We start from the raw sequence: 16,210 nt of genomic DNA, 5'->3' as shown, positions 1-16,210 counted from the left end.
TGGCGAGTTTCACTGACGTCACAGGATGACTAACCCTAACCCTAACCCTAACCCTAAACCCAACGTTCCCGCCTGCCACCTAGAAACACCCGTATCAAACATGCCTAAAAAGAACTTTTGAAGTGATCAACAAGAAAGGACAGGCTACTCACTTCTGAGTCCTTTTTTTTTTGACACTTTTAGTTCTATTTTTGGGTTTGGTCTTGAACTTTTGATCAGCTGATTAACAGCCTGTTTGAATCTGTTTTTTGAAGCTCTACTTACAATCTGGGTATGATCCAACAGTATGAATTCTCGTTTTAAGAGTTTGTTCAGGAGTGTATATATATGCAGCACTTTAAAACTTTATTTTTCTAAATGTTTAGCTGCTAGTATTGATCAAAAATAGCAAGTAAATTGTGTCTGAGTCTAAATGTATTAAAATGATGTTACATTAAAATTCTAACAGCCTTTTTGTGCAGGTAAAGTAAGATAAGAATATTTCTGACAATGTCAAACTCCCAAATTATAAAACTACTTTCATTCTACTAACATAACACCTTGCTGAAATCACCCCACAGGAGTGAGTACATGTCCACATGCTGAGAACCGCCACCGCATTTGAAACAGAGCCGCTCGGCCCCAAGGAGATGACAAGCGCAAATTTTGAGTGGCAAACAACTACAGGGACCCGGGCTACAATCTAAACGAGAATTTCAGAGTAGGGTGAATAATGAGACGCTTTACTTCCATCGCATCCTCAATGAGAAAAGTATTGACCCACCTCGTGTTCCTGTGGCGTTGCATCTGCAGCACAATAACAGGACAATGGCAAATAGCGGGCTCATCTGGAAAAAAAAAAAAAAGAATGGAGGAAAGCAATTTGCTGACAGAAATACGTCCCATTCATTCCCCTCAAATCATTAAGGTGGAGTGGAGTTGTAATTGCTGTTTAAGGAAAATAATCTCTACACTGAGCAGGTACAAGAGACTGCATAGCTGACCTTCTGGGTGTCTAGTTTATACAACAGAAATAAGAGGCACTTACCTCGACTGATTCAACTGCATGTAGACAAACGTGAAGGGGAATAGAGGTGTCTTTCCCCAGTGGGAGGGACCAGATTGTTCCTCCACACATCCTGTGCAAGACATGAGCTGGGGGCCTTCACAATCTCTCCCTCCCTCTGTTATCCTCTTTCTTTATAGCAGCCACAAGTGGATCTGAAGGCTTATGTTTCAGGGTCCTGAGCAGCAAATGATCTCTTCAAGTGAGGCCAAAGATAAAGAGAATAAGTCCTTGGCATTCTGCTGAGAGAAGCTGAATAAAAGGGCCTGTCCAGACCTTGCATTAAGATCGGATCTGGGCAAGTGGCTAGCTTTAGGTACGTGTGTTCAGAGCTGTTCAGACCTTGCATTAAGATCAGATCTGGGCAAGTGGCTAGCTTTAGGTGCGTGTGTTCAGACCTTGCATTTACACGCGTCTCCCAAATGCATCCCCAGATCATATCTCAGTTTCGCAAATAAACCCCGACATCATCTGGGGCGCAGCAGAATATTTTATAAGCTACTTCTCTAATGGATCACTCCCGCTGCTCCAGATCTTAGAACAAGGCTGTTTTACATGTGTCCGGACACATGCGAGCCAGACCACCTCCAAATGTGGATCGGATCTCTCAAATGCGATCTCAATGCAACCTAGGGGTGTTCACACCTGCCTTTTACATGATCGGATCACCCAGATCGGATCTTAACCGGATCTTGATGTAAGGTCTGAACAGGCCCAAAGAAACAGACGCTCTCAGTCGTAATTGTCCTCACATAGCACACGGCTGGTGGCAAAAAGCAAAACGCACTGTAAAAAGCTAACGCTATCGCCAACAATCTTTGTCACTCTCTGCTTTCCCAATTGTTGGACCTTGCTGACCACTGCATGAGACTAAACCCTATACCGAAAGATATTGACCCAGCGGCACACAAGCTAAATGAGTTTTTGAAAACACTTTTATTTATTTATTTATTTGTTTTTTTGCCTCAAAGTACAGAGTCAAGAGTTTTCCCTTCGAGCAAGAGCAGATCCTTAAAACCTCTGTGGTCACATCCAATGTCCTGATCCGAACGGTACAGAGTCAAATAAATAAATGATACCCAAGCTCATGGCAGTTTTATTTACATTCAGCTGGTGGGATTGCAGTTTTATCCCACGCAGGATGCAGAAAATAAAATTGCTGAATGATCACATATCACCACAGACTAAAATAAAAGAAGGATTATCTGCAACACTTTCTCAAAGCAGAGATGTATTTCCTCAAGATCAAGCAGCATTCACTGCCCACTCTGAATCTTCCCAAAACGACAAGGGTCCAGTCAGTGTGCAAAAAAAGAGATGGACAACACAGAGAAGCTGGTTTGCAATTTGAAAGATAAAGGATAATGAGAAAAAAGGAGCCGCATCGCATTATTGCGTTTAATTCAATTCTTTATCAGTCTGCAGAGGGAATTTTGTTTGCAGAGGTTAAAATAAAAATGCATAACAAATCCCCTCTTCCTCAGCCATGCGGGTCAAACATCATTTGATAGCAGCAGATATGGATTCAGCCGCACAACGCAATCCAAACAATTCAGCCAAAAATGTTAAGTTTTCTCTCAGAGCATGAGGCTGTGTGATTCTGTGTGCAAAAACTAAAAGTTAAATGGAGAGCACTCATCAAAGCAAAAAGAAAGAAGGCCATGCAGTGTTTGCTCATGCGGTTTGAGGAGAGTTTCTTTGCCATGCTCTCTTTCTTTTTGACTTGCTGACAAATTACTTCCATAATACACCAGCAGCTCTTGTGTTCTTCTCAATGGGACATTGATCTCAGGTCACTGAGTATGGGCTGCCACTGAGAGGCATTATCACCTCTCTGATGCTCCCTGTTGGAGAAATAATACATGAGCCTCCCCCTAAAAGACATATACACATTGTAGAAATGAATTAAACACAGTCTTGTTGCGGTGGTAACCAAGTGTACTCTGAATCACAGCAGCAGCAGTTGTATTTAAGGTATCACCACCATCTCCAGAAATTCAAATATTCCATGATTGATTGCTCAAGAGATCTATTTTTGTCAGTCTAGGAAATACAGATAAACTAGTACACGGCTGTTAAAGTTAAAAGATTTTTGCACACAAGGACAAGCATGGCCCTCAGAAACCCATTATTTCTCACGCCTTTCATCGCACCACCGCTATGTTAAGCAAACTGTACGTGCAGCATGCGGCTTCTCGAGCTCATGCGTGCACAGTTGCCAAAGCTGCATGCTGTGAGGACTGCCCGTGCGGCCAACTGATAAAACAGAGAGGGGGCATCCAGCCCGGCACGAAAGGCAAAACAGAGGACAAGCTGATATTGTGTGAGTCTCAATTACCTGAATTATATGAGTTTGTGTTCGTATAAAGACCTTGAGAGAAAAATCTCAAAAGTGGGTTTCGATCCAAGTTCATTAGATGTGCTTAAATACTCAGGTCGGTCATTAAAGGTAGGAAATAAACCTAGCTTTGGTTTGTTATGGGTTTCCCCATCAATAGCTCTATGCTATTAAAGTGTCTTATTGAAGTAATGAGATACAAAAGTATTGTTTTCTTAGAAATTATTATCATTACAGAAAATCCCTTTTTAATGCGCTTAATTTAGACAATGACTCGTAATGACCAGTGTTGCCAGCTACAACTAAAGGTTTCCAGGCCGGAAGCTGTTCAAAAACCATCTAAAATATTAGATTGTTATTTTTGAAGTACTTCGACCACCCAGACCGCTTACGATCGTGGAGCCATCATAAAAAAATGAGCAGTGAAACCATAGAAACCACGCAGCAACGGACTGCAGCAGCCAACCACCACAACCACTCACATCTAGCAAGTACAAAATCATAGGATGATGTCATGTCGTCCATTGATAGGCCTTTTCTTTGCACAAACCAACCCAAATTCTTGTTCACCTACCCAACTTTATTTTACCCGCAAACAAAACTTAACACTACCCAATGGGTATGGCGCCACCCAATCTGGCAGTATGCCAGAATACACAAAAAAATGCACTTTGGTTTTGTTTCAAATCACAAAAGTATTTAGTAAAAGTATTTAGAAAAACCTCCAAAATGATCCCAAAATACCCCAAAATCTGTTCCGCGTAAGTTTGACAATATTGATAGTGACCTAGTCCCACTAGAAATTCTGGTTAGGCTACAATCGTACAGTCACCAAGTGTGGTTACAAAGGAGAAAATAACTGAAAACTGGTCAAAAGTAGTAAAATATTCAATGTATGCTGTTAACATGATTGCTAGCATTAGCGGTCTTGCCTTTATGTTACCTAGACTCTATTATTTCAGGTTTTCAACATTTTCTTTTGTGGAAATGGACCCTTGTAAGGCTATTTAAGGTTTGTCTAATTACCATACTTACCGAGTACCTACCAGCAGTACGGTCATTGCCTGAAAACCTTTTGCAACCACGGCGCCCCTCTCAACTGTCAAAAAACTAAGAAGACTGTGAGCTTCCCTACTATATTAACAAATTAATATTACTGGCAGTTGCTGGCATATAACAAGTTTGGTTGATCGATTTTACTGATTCAGTAATTATATATACACACACCAGATTCCTGAGAATAATTTAGAAGAGCACATAAAAGTAAATATTGGATATGAGTGGCTGTCCAAAATGGGACCAAATTGTGTTATCTAAATGTACAAAAAAAAAAAAAGACGTTTCTTATTAGACGCTTCATTGCGCATAACATTAATAAATGAAGGTAATTTATCAAATTAGTATTATGTTTATAGATGACAAAATACCACCAGTTATTCTGCTTAAACCTATGTCCCATCGTTGTGTGATCCATATCATCATAGTGTCCAATGCACGTAGAGTCCGTACATAGTCCACACATTGATCATAAGTGTGTAACAGTGTGTATAAATTAAATCCACAGTGTTAAATGTGTGATGTTGCCCAATAGGATAAGATTTAATTTGTAATTATGTTTTGCATTTTAATCCACTCTCAGAGCTTTCTCTCCTCCTGTCTATATATATAAAATAATTTAATTAACTTATTCAGAAAATGTTGAGCTGTTGTTTACAGCTTACGCAATGTTTTGAGGACAGCAGAGAGCTCTTTATTTTCCAAGCTTCATCTTAACTTGATAGGGGCCTATCGCCAAATATCTGGGTGGCGCTTTCAGTGCACACAGGGCTGTGGGTGCTCCCGTGTAGGAGGAGTAACAACAAAGGGAAAGACAAGAGCGCTGTCACACTGGCTCCCTTTTCCCTCGAAATATATAAAAAGTAAATCTTGCCGCTGTTAGGTGTCAGGGAGTACAAATTAGATTTTAGAAAAATGGGAAAAAAAGGTGAGAAAGGAAGGAGCGAATTTTGTTCTATTTTTCCACGATCCAGGCTATAATTAGCCTCTATTCCTCAAACGATACATTTCTAAGCTTTTGGAATGAACCACTTCACAGGCAGGTAATGTCGTGACTCGTAATGATCTAAATGAGACCTTGAACCCATTAGTCTGAGCTGTGTGAATTACCAGCGGCTAGAGCTTTTGTGGAGGTGAACAGCTCCGTCTCTGTTTTGGCCTGAACCTCAAACCTGAAGGATATTCACCCACAAGAAACTAATGGAAGATGGAAATCAGCCTTTAGGGGAACCTGGATTATTACCCAGGTATAGAAACTTGAAAACTTTTTTTGTCAAAAACACCTATCCTTGTGCTTGCAATACACACAGCGCCAAGGCAACTGGTTCCGTCCCTTCATTAGCCTTAGTTGTGAATCTGATCTTTAGCTGGACCGCAGTGACGCTCCTAGAGCCCTCTGGCCTGAGTTTGTATGTCTCTCTGAGGCTGCATCAGTCCAGCTGCTCTGCCCCGCTGCTGCTCCTTGTTTTCCTTTGCTTTACCCACCCCGCGCTGTTGGCATCGCCAGAGCTCGCGGCACTGCTGGGGCACCGCGAGGAGCTACGTGACGCCCGCTGCCTCAGGTTCTGGGAAATAGATCGATGGAGGTTCGTCGCGGAGGAGCTGGCTGCCATGGTGACCACCCAGGGATGGCGGATCGCTTGGTCGGCAGTGAGCCGGGTGGCAGGGTCCAACACCAGCAGGCGCAGAATAAAGTCCTTGGCCAAGTTGGACACCGACGGCCAAGGCTGTGGGATAGAAGAAGCAGAGCAGGGTGATTGCCATCAGTGCGATTATAAAATCACTCAACGTAGAAGGTGCCAATTCAGCTGACAGACACCCTGGAATCTGCAGCGCTCAACAAAGCCAGATGTCTAAACAAAATTCAAAGCATCTTTAAAGCGGGATGCAAGATAACGTTCTAACAAAGCAATGAAACTATAATCCCAGCGCTATGCAGACCTAACAAGCAGAACTAAACTCAAAGGAAAGCTAAATGTCACCGGGCAAAGGAAGGCAGCAGTCTGAGCTGAATGAAAGTCATGGGAGGTAGGACTGCTCCTCCAAATGTGTGGGTTTTGGGGTGCATGTTTATTCCCAGCCTGCATTAGCTTCATGAATAAAAGCCAACGCAGATGGGCTTCGTTGGGATCCTCTGCTCTTTGTTAATTCTAATAGCAAATCATTCCCCTTGTCATGACCCGAGCTGACATTCAAGAATGCTTTGAAATCTGCCATGCCATCTTTCCAGTGGGAGAGAAGACATCAGAATCATTATCATATTTCAGAATCATTCAATTATTCATCGAGGCTTTGGTTCTTTGTCATGGAGACAACACTGTGAAATCCTGCCTCCGGAAATTGATCTCATTTTAAATAAAATATCACTGATACATGCACCAAACTGGATTGATGTGGCATCAGATTAAAAATGATGGCAAAGGCAACTGGTCACGGAGACTGTGGCACTGCACAATAACCTCTATCATAATGTCATAAAGCAAACACGCTGTCTTTTTGTTAAAGATATGAAGCTGGGATTGTTTAAATTAAGCCAAGAACCAATAAGCAAAATGCAAGGACTGCTGTTTCTCACTTGTTTCTCGCTCTCTCTTTCCACAGCCACCACCAATTAGCTCGACTATTTCTCCACCGCTTTTGGCCGAGAAGCATAAAAAGCTAAATACAGTCAAATCTGTGTGCGCGCTCTTCTCTCTTTCTCCACTCAGCCTCGCAACACACTAAATTTCGCTCTTTAGGGAGGTCTCGCTCTCCATTTTAATCCTGAAACGCATTGCTCTCTCCTTTTTTTTGTCTCTTGTGGAGTAATGACAATTAATCAAGCATGAAATTGACAATCGCGAGACTGCTGCCGGTGAGAGGAATTCAAAGGAGCAGGGACTTGCTTATTCTCACAGTGTACTGACTAGAGAGGAGCGTGAGTGCAGGCGCGGCGCAGTGTTTCAGAGCTGCCAGCCGAACGAGTCATAAAAAAGCCTCTCGCTCAAAACTTTCTTCTCATTGTGTTGTTATTTCACACCTGAGAGGCAGGCAGAGTGACACTGTTTGATTGCGCTCCCACGACTAACAAGTCTGGCTTTCCTCTTCATCTGGCGCTGGCGGTGATTCGGCGAGGCTCCTTATTTCTGTTTCACCAAATACACACTTGATAGCAGCTGTGGCTACAGCAGACGCCCTTTGTTCTTTATCTGAAAGACACGAGTTTCGTGCATGCTGGCTATGCACGAGAGACGCTGAAGCGTTTTACGTGGTTGGAATGTCTTTGATGCCTCTCAAAAGTTTCCCTTCCTCCTGTAAGGAACCAGAAGCATAACTGAATTGGCTTCTCGATCCACCTGCAGGAAGTTTATATCTCCCCCTTATTTTGAACATTTTTCACGTTACAAAACACAAAGGCTTTATTGCATTTGGAGGAAGGGAATGAGAGCCAGTGTCATGCATCACTGTTGAGCCAGAGAGGGGGAAGAAGGTGAAGACAAGCTGAGTGCAGGTACGGCATGAGCGGTGGACAAACCTACGGGGCTTAGCTTATTGAGCAACACCTTGTTAGAGTGAATGAGAAGCTCCACTGACTGCGTTTGCTGCACGCTACATCTCCGCCTGACAAAGAAATAATTGCAACAAATGAAGAAAACGCTGGAAGGTTGGATTACGCTAATGTGATCAGGAGGATAATGCACTTTTGAGTAATGAACTGCTCCACGCCAGAGTCGTCTCTGCCTCTTCTGATTCGAGAGCCTGGCAGCCCCTTTTTCGGAGTAACAAAGCCGAGTTTAAATATGCCTCATCATAATGAGTCCAAATGGGGACTGTGGCCTGTTGTTAATTCAGGTGAAAGTTGCGGCTAAACCGCTGTAATCAAAATATCAATACTCGGATGCAGGAGAAATTGGGCTGTCATGTACAATACACTGTGCCCAAGTGGAGGATGGGTTTGTTCACACGGCGCTCACTAGGGGGCAGACTGGGCTAACCGTTGCCCAGCTGGCGCTGCTGACGAGAGATGTAGATGTTTGGGCTGGGTCAGGAAAGTGTGGCTTCAATAACACAACAGCAGAATGCAGAGGAGGTTACCAGGCTACTTGGACACAAATAATGCAAGGATTTAAGGGTGCCGTGGCACACATGCGTGAATGGGACACACACACAGATGAGATGACCTGATAACATGTGGGGGGAAATATTCCTTATGTGCACAGTGATAAGGTGCAAATAGCCCCCGAGGCTACACTCGTTCTTCCCTCTGCCCTGCTCGTCCTCTGTCGCCTCCTCTCTTTTCCTATGCACCACCCTGCCATTAATCCCTGACTCCCCCGCCGTGCCCAACTCCCCTCCTCCCTCTCGCCGTTGAGTAAACGCATCAGTGGTGAGTCTGCACCACAGATCCTCAGGCAAAGGGCTGTCGCACCTGTGGGGAGAGGGCGCATGCATTTGTGTGTACATACACTGTATGTAAGAGAGGGGCGGGGAACGTCAGGGAGACAGAGGGACCCAGTTTGTGGGAAGGTGCCGGCAGCCGTTTGCATTTCCAAGTGAGTCCCACCTCCATCTTACTCCCGAAACCCCCAGCCCACCCACACGCGCTCTCTCTCACACACACACGAGTTTGTATGATTATCCTTGTGAGGACATTCATTGATGTAATGCATTATCTAGCCCCTTACCCTAACCATCTCAACTAAGTGCCTAACCCTAACCTTTACCCTAACCCTAACAATAACCTAATTATAACCTTCACTCTAAAAATGAGTTTTAACCCTCAAACAGCCTCGTAAAGAAGTGAGGACCGGACGAAATGCCCTCACTCCGATGGTGTAAAACTAACAACTGGTCCTCAGAACGATAGATGTACAAGAACACACCCCCATTCAGCCCCATTCAGCTTCGGTAAACACGAAAGGTTTTCGACACTCTGGGAAGAGTGTTTGTGGCTGCAGCGTTTGTGTATTAGTTTGTATAGTGCAGGATAAGACTAAAATCTGTTTATATCCATCTGTACCTATAGTTAATCCTTTTTTGGCACACAGCAATGTTCAATACATATTTACTCTTCCAGTCACAGTGTTGTGCAGTCTGCTATCTATGCATAACAAACTAAGACATTAGTTGTCTTTATACATGACTGTCTTATACAGAAATGTACTATATATATTTTTTTTATCTCCTTACAGTGAGACTTAAAGACTTTAAATTAATAACTCACTCCTATCTTTAACTTAACAATATGAAAGTGCTTCATGAGGTGTCCCATATTCCATTGACTTAGTTATTTTTATTTCTTGTTCCAAAGCACACTGATTTATAGGATCTACTTTCCAAGTCACACTCATATTACAATCAGATTTTGGTGGATTTTGGTCAGTGCTATAATCCAGAATTTGTCCCCGTCTTTCTCCTCAGCTTCAGAAAAAAAGTCACCTTTATGCCATTTAGGCCATATTCACTGGCTCAGTTCCATTTAGCTGCTGTGATTTCAGTATTGAAATCATTCTGACTTGAGAGTCCATCTTAACCGTTTGCATGCACGCTAAATAAAATGATCTGATCCGATATACGTGTCTTCATGCCCCAAAACGTCAATCAGAATGGAACTTCTTTCGTGACACGTGCAAAGTGATTTGCTGAGGAGTCTCAAACCTGTGGGATACGTCACAAAACAAAAAACTTTTTCTCAACTCTATTGATTGTTTTGCTACCTCCATGTTTGTGCTCCCTCTGGAAACTCATCACATCACCTAATGTTTACCCCATATGGGCCAAACATACACAGAAAGAAGGTATTAATTTTAGCCAAAGAGATCACATCAAGTGTTTACACATTTATTAGACAGCTAATATTTGACACTCATATTGATTAGGCTCTAATATTTCACATTGAACGAATTATCAAAGCCACCCCTCTCAACTGAAAATTCCTTCTACTCGGGCCAGTCTGTTCTGATTTAAGTGGTTACATGAGGCACTTTGGAATACCAATGTAGATGTTAACACAGATATCATCAAAGCGTCATAGCTTACTGAGATGATTGAATGGCATTGCTCATGTTATTAACAACACTTTTTCCTGCTGTGTAAATGTCTGCTGCTATTATATTGGCCCATCACATTAACAGGTAACATCCTGTGGCCTTGTGAATCATTCGCTGTAAGTACAGTTTTAGTATTTGGCAGAGGAGCCAGTCAGTCAGTTATTCTCCTTCCAATGACAGGCATTGCTGGCATTTTGTGGATCTCTGAGTCACTTTGTTCAATTGCTGGATGGCTCGTTTCAAACGAAGCTCTTCAAGTCAAGTTTAATATGTGAAGGGAATTGCTCAGCCTGTCAAGGCTATTCTAATCCCAAAGAGAAGCCCACTTCTGCATGGCTTGAAGAACTCTCGTAAAGGCAGAAGTCCACATTTTGTGGCCACTTGTCAACCTTCATCACACCCTACAACATTATTATCGCAGCGTGTGTGCGTGGAGAGGGAGGATACTTGCACATGATGGAGAATAAGTGTCTTGTCATCATGGAAATTTGATTGATGGCTCATCTAGCAATCTCCGCGGAGCTACTCAGCCACATATGATGTCTTCATAGTGTCACCATATGAGTTCACAGATTGATGCCTTTGCTGCATCACATTGGTATGGCACTATACAGGAACCCAGATAAAATGCTGTTTTCAGATGAGTTCTCAAGGATTTTTCTCCACCAGTGTGGCCTACATATGGACAGCACTGGAAGCCACCATGAAAAAAATAAACCCTTTCATAAACTTTAGAAGGATTTTGCACTATTGTTCAGTTGGTGGTCAGTGCAGCGGTAAACACAGGGATAATAGTCCAGGGCCTATGTAAGGGAGTCTCTTGTATGCCAGACTAAAATGTCAGACTGCATCCCTGAGAACCGGGCCAGGCTTAAAGCCCAGTGAATAATCCAGCCTTGGGTGTAATCAGCGTGAAAGAACAAGCCTGAACTCACCACTGAGCTTGACAGAAAAGGCTGTTAAAAATACCCTCTTCAGTCATATGGCAGCGGAAAAGGAGGGGGAAAAAAATAATCATGCAAGGCCGCCTCTCCCCCAATTTTCGAAGCATTTTCAAAGAACCAAGCCGAGCACAAACTCGAGACACCACAACAAACTTTCACATATCCATTCATGTGTTTTGCAATGCTGCAGAGCATGAGATGAAAACGATGGAAAATTCACCTTGTTACCACGCCTGCACCTGCTGTATGTTCAGCTGACTATTACAGCTGGCAATGATGGAATAGTGTAGCTATTTCTGGTAGTTCTAATAGCATAAGGATGAATCGTTCTTTTTCAGTGGGTGGATGTGAAAGCCACACATGAATGAATGAATGTGTTGCAAGGATTGGCTAATTCCAAAAGCATGTGTTTAAAAAATGCAGTGGCGAAAAGGCCAGATATCAAATCAGAAATGGCAGATCAGGCCTTGACAGGATTAGTCATTCGTTTAAACATCCACTGGCCAGGGTTACAACAGGCAGCTTCTTTAACTATCCTGTGTTCCCAAGCGTCTGATTAGCATCCACAAACAAACAAATTCCCACTTTGACTACATGACAGCATACTGTCAAGACCACAAAAAATGCACCGAAGCAGAGGCACATTCTACATTGTTCTTGTGCTTTACAGGAGCTTTATGGGTCTTTAACGCAAAGATATTCTGTAAGAATGTAAATGTCTGTCTGAAGCTACAACACATATAAAGTTTAAACATACACTGATCAGCAACAACATTAAAACCACTGACTGGTGAAGACTATCTAGTGACAATACAATGTTCTGCTGAGAAACATTTGGACCTGTGGATGTTACTTAGACATGTATCACCCACCTAGACCATAACAGGCACCCCCACCCCATAGCAATGACACTCCTTGACGGCAGCAGCAATCCCCAGCAGGATGCAGCCTGACACAGGGACACACACATAAACGGTTTAGGAACAACTCAAAAAAACATGACAAACAGCACAGGGTGTTGACCTTGTCTCCAAATTCACTAGATCCCAAACTGATCAAGTATATGTGGGATGTACTGGAACAAGCCTGATCCACAGAGGCCCCTCATCTTAACCCATTGCTATGTTCTTACAAAATGCAGTGTATTATGGACGGCTGTGGCTCAGTAGGTAGAGTGGGTTGTCCACGAACCACATGCTGTCGTGTCCTTGAGCAAGACACTGAATCCCCAGTTGTTCCCAATGCGTGGCACTGGTGTGTGAATGTGTGGCTTGTGCGAGTGAAAGGGTAGATATGTCTGTGACTGTAAAGCATTTTGAATACCAATAGGTAGAAAAGCGCTATGTAAAAACAAGTCTATTTACCAAAGACTGAAAGCATGTTTTTACCATGTAAATGTTGCATAGGTTGAGGATATACAACACACTAAAACCTCTTGTGTGTTGTTAAAAATAAGTTGTACCACGAACTGGATGTGCTCAAGTCCTTGCACATGCTTTCTGTTGCCAGGTGCAGAATTGCCCAGAATTATTAGATACTACATGTTAGTGGTAGCAATTTTAGTTATAATTGTTGTTATTTTCTCTCAACAAATTTTTTTCTCTCTGATACAAAGAATTATGCAAAATGTCAATCTCCAAACTTACATTTCCATGGAAGCTGTATTTTCCTCTCACAATGCACCTGAAGAGCCGTGTACGATTGTCTTCCTCAAATGGCATGGATCCACTTAGCACAATGTATGCAATCACCCCTAGAGACCACATGTCCACTGCACAGGAATAGGGTCTCCTCAGCAACACTTCAGGGGCCATATACTCAGGGGTTCCACAGGTGGTTCTCAAAGACCGCGACTGGTTTCCTTTAGTTTCATCCCCCCTGTTGCTTCCGTCAGTTTTAGATACTTCAGGTGTACTGGCAAAAGTGGCAAGTCCAAAGTCAGTCACCAACAATCTTGAGTCAGCTCCTGGGTGGTAGTACAGAAGATTCTCCGGCTTTAAGTCTCTGTGGGTGATACCCAGGTCATGCAGGTATCCCACCCCAGCCAGAGCCATCTGAAGGGCCCGGGTAGCGTCTCGCTCTGTGAAGTGGCCCCTGCTGACAACGCGGTCCAACAGCTCCCCACCCGTTGCCAGTTCCAGCACCATATAAACCCGCTGTGGAAACTGGAACACCTCGATTAGCTGAATCACATTGCCGTGGCTCACCCGCTGCAGCACCGCCAGCTCAGAGGCGCACACCTCACGACCCTCTTGGGCCTCCACCTCCATCATTTTTATGGCGAAGGGCTGGCGAGTCGCCCTGTGCTCCACGCGCACAACTCGGCTGAAGCTTCCACGACCGATCAGAGCCTTGATGTCATATCTGACGGGGCAGAGGGGGAATGATGACTCATTACAGCATAAGCATCTCCTGATACACTGTGTGCAAAGCACTCAGTGTCTCTCACTATAGCTGCAGCTGTGATATATGGGACGATAGCTGTTGCAGTATGCTGTAGAGCATGCAAAGTCGATCACACTATGATTCTGATTTACATCGCCAATGAACAAGGCAATACTTGATGGAAGCTGTGACTTGTCAGATTTACAGTGGGAGATGCACTTGACCTCAAAAAGACATCAGTTTCCTTTCTTTCTAATTATTTGTTAGCGGACAAGCGTAGGAGGGTGGTCTTCCTGTATTACCTACACCTCTTAAATGAATGTCCTCTATTATTGCACGGAATTGAAGTCATTGCACCTAGTCCTGGAGTAAATTGCTGTTTACAAATCTTGGCTTTAAAGACAATGGGCATAAGCTGTTCAGTCAATAGCCATTGTGCTGGACCTCAAGAGTACACTAGTCGAAATCTCTGCAGTATTGTCAAATTTCAACAATTTCACCTTTCCCCACTGTTTTTGAATAGTTACTGTAAAGATTTACCTTGCTGTGATGCGCGGCTCAAACTTGTCCTTATACCTTGCGACTTTGTCCCTATGGCGTCCTTGTCTGAGTTGCTCCTGGCAGTTTGGTGTTGGCTGTGAGCTGTCGACGCCGACAGAAAACCACAGACCTCTTCGCCTCTCCCTCTGCTTCTTCGGCTGGTCATCATCTCGCACTTTACTAAAAGCCACAAGTGACTGCACCACACTCACGTAGCCCTTCTTGGAAGCCTCAGGCAGCACCTTAGTGTTCCCACAACCCATAGCCCAGAGAGAACAGACCACTTCTGTAGAAGGAGCAAAAGTTTCCAACATCTGCTGAATGTAGCCTGGATATAAGAATACAAGTCTACATGGCAGTGGCTTTCTGCTGACATTCTGTCAGGTGGTGCTTGAGGTGTCTAAACAGCAGTAGTTAACGCTCCTCCTACTCAGCAGGTTGGAGGTTGGCAGGTGTGTGAATTCTCGCTCACTTGTGATGAAAGTATCATGTAGACAGAAGTTGTTTTGAAGCTGTTGTCACCCCTCATAAAGTAAATCGTCCCAACATAGCAGGCAGTAGGGTGGAAGGTAGAAGCCAAAAGAGGGTAGGATGTCACATAACAAAGTAAATCAACGACAAAACACATTTCTCAAGGGGTTTTAGAAAGCTGCTCAGCATTACTGGCACTGAAAATGACCAACACCTGTCTGTTTTAAAGCATTTCTTTTAATTTTGTACTAAAGACAGATCCGAAAGAAGGAGAGCCAGGTGGTGAAAACTGAAGCAACGGACACCGACATATGCAAACTGTGGGTGGGGTGCATGAATTCTTTATAAAGATGGACAAACCCTGTGCGACGCCACCCACAGGTTTCCTGGGAGCTCAGTGCTTCCTACAGCTCACCTGTCACTCAAAGCCGCCGCACCTTAAATTATGCACACAGTTAAACTTTAATACAGTTTAATCAGATGAGGTTATATAAAAATTCACCTCTGCGCAGTTGTCATGAATGAACTTGCTATAGGAACCACCTAGAACCATCTGTACCAGGCTGTAAACATGTTTATTTATGGAGTAAAGTAAGGAATAAGGTCTATGGGGGACTGACTCACTGTTGGATCCAGCCTCAGACCATTTGAGGCTGAGCAAAAATGTCCACACAAGACTCAGCTGAGTTAAGCAATGTTAGCCTTTAAAGAAAGAACAAATTAAATAACCTATACTTGCATCACATTATCTTATTCAGATGTCTTATTCAGTTAGCAATTTACTTTTACTAATCACTATAATCTGCTTCACTTATTAATGTCTTGCTCTCTCCTCTCCTCCTCTTCCTATCTTTGTTTTTCACTCCCGGGGCAATTTTGAACTGGGCACCATTGTCACACTCTAAACAACCATGCACCACAACATGTAAGGGGATTGAGTGTGCAGAGTTGTGTCAGGTGGCGGGCCCCTTAGGAATGTCTCCTACTGTCATTGAAAACTTAGCACACTGTCGCTGTTGATGTTTAAAGTTTGTCAGGACTCAGGAGGGGGGCCCCATACTGACATGGGAACCCAGGCAGTTGCTCGTCTTTCCTGTTGACACGCTGTGCTTCTGATTTAAAGAACTGCAGGTTCTGTGCTAAAAAACTGGATCCTATACCAGATTCCCATAGTGTGTCTCAGTATAATCGATGTGAAAAGAAAACTGAACTGCACGTGTAAAATGTTGGTTTTACCTTTTGGTTTTGTGTCTCACCGTGCCAGCAACTAACACAGGAAGGTGTTTTCATTGTACTGTTTGCATTGTTAAGCACAGTATGCCCTACAGTGTCTGTCAGGCTCTGACTAGCGCTAAGCCACTTTCTGTATTTTCTACATTATGTTGTGCTGCTGTCATGACGT

The 16,210-nt window shown here is 43.4% G+C and overlaps 1 pseudogene across 1 annotated transcript; it reads right to left on the bottom strand.

The window, feature by feature from the left end:
* Positions 1–5,202: 5,202 nt before the first annotated feature.
* Positions 5,203–14,600, bottom strand: LOC311503843 (serine/threonine-protein kinase H1-like; annotated as a pseudogene). Its single transcript has 3 exons — positions 14,338–14,600; positions 13,059–13,776; positions 5,203–6,166 (listed from the first exon to the last, which is right to left on the bottom strand). The product of its transcript is annotated as a serine/threonine-protein kinase H1-like (transcript).
* Positions 14,601–16,210: the final 1,610 nt, after the last annotated feature.

Source organism: Chelon labrosus, assembly GCF_963514085.1.
Source record: "Chelon labrosus genome assembly, chromosome: 18".
Lineage (NCBI taxonomy): Eukaryota > Metazoa > Chordata > Actinopteri > Mugiliformes > Mugilidae > Chelon > Chelon labrosus.
This window is presented reverse-complemented; position numbering and strand designations above follow the sequence as displayed.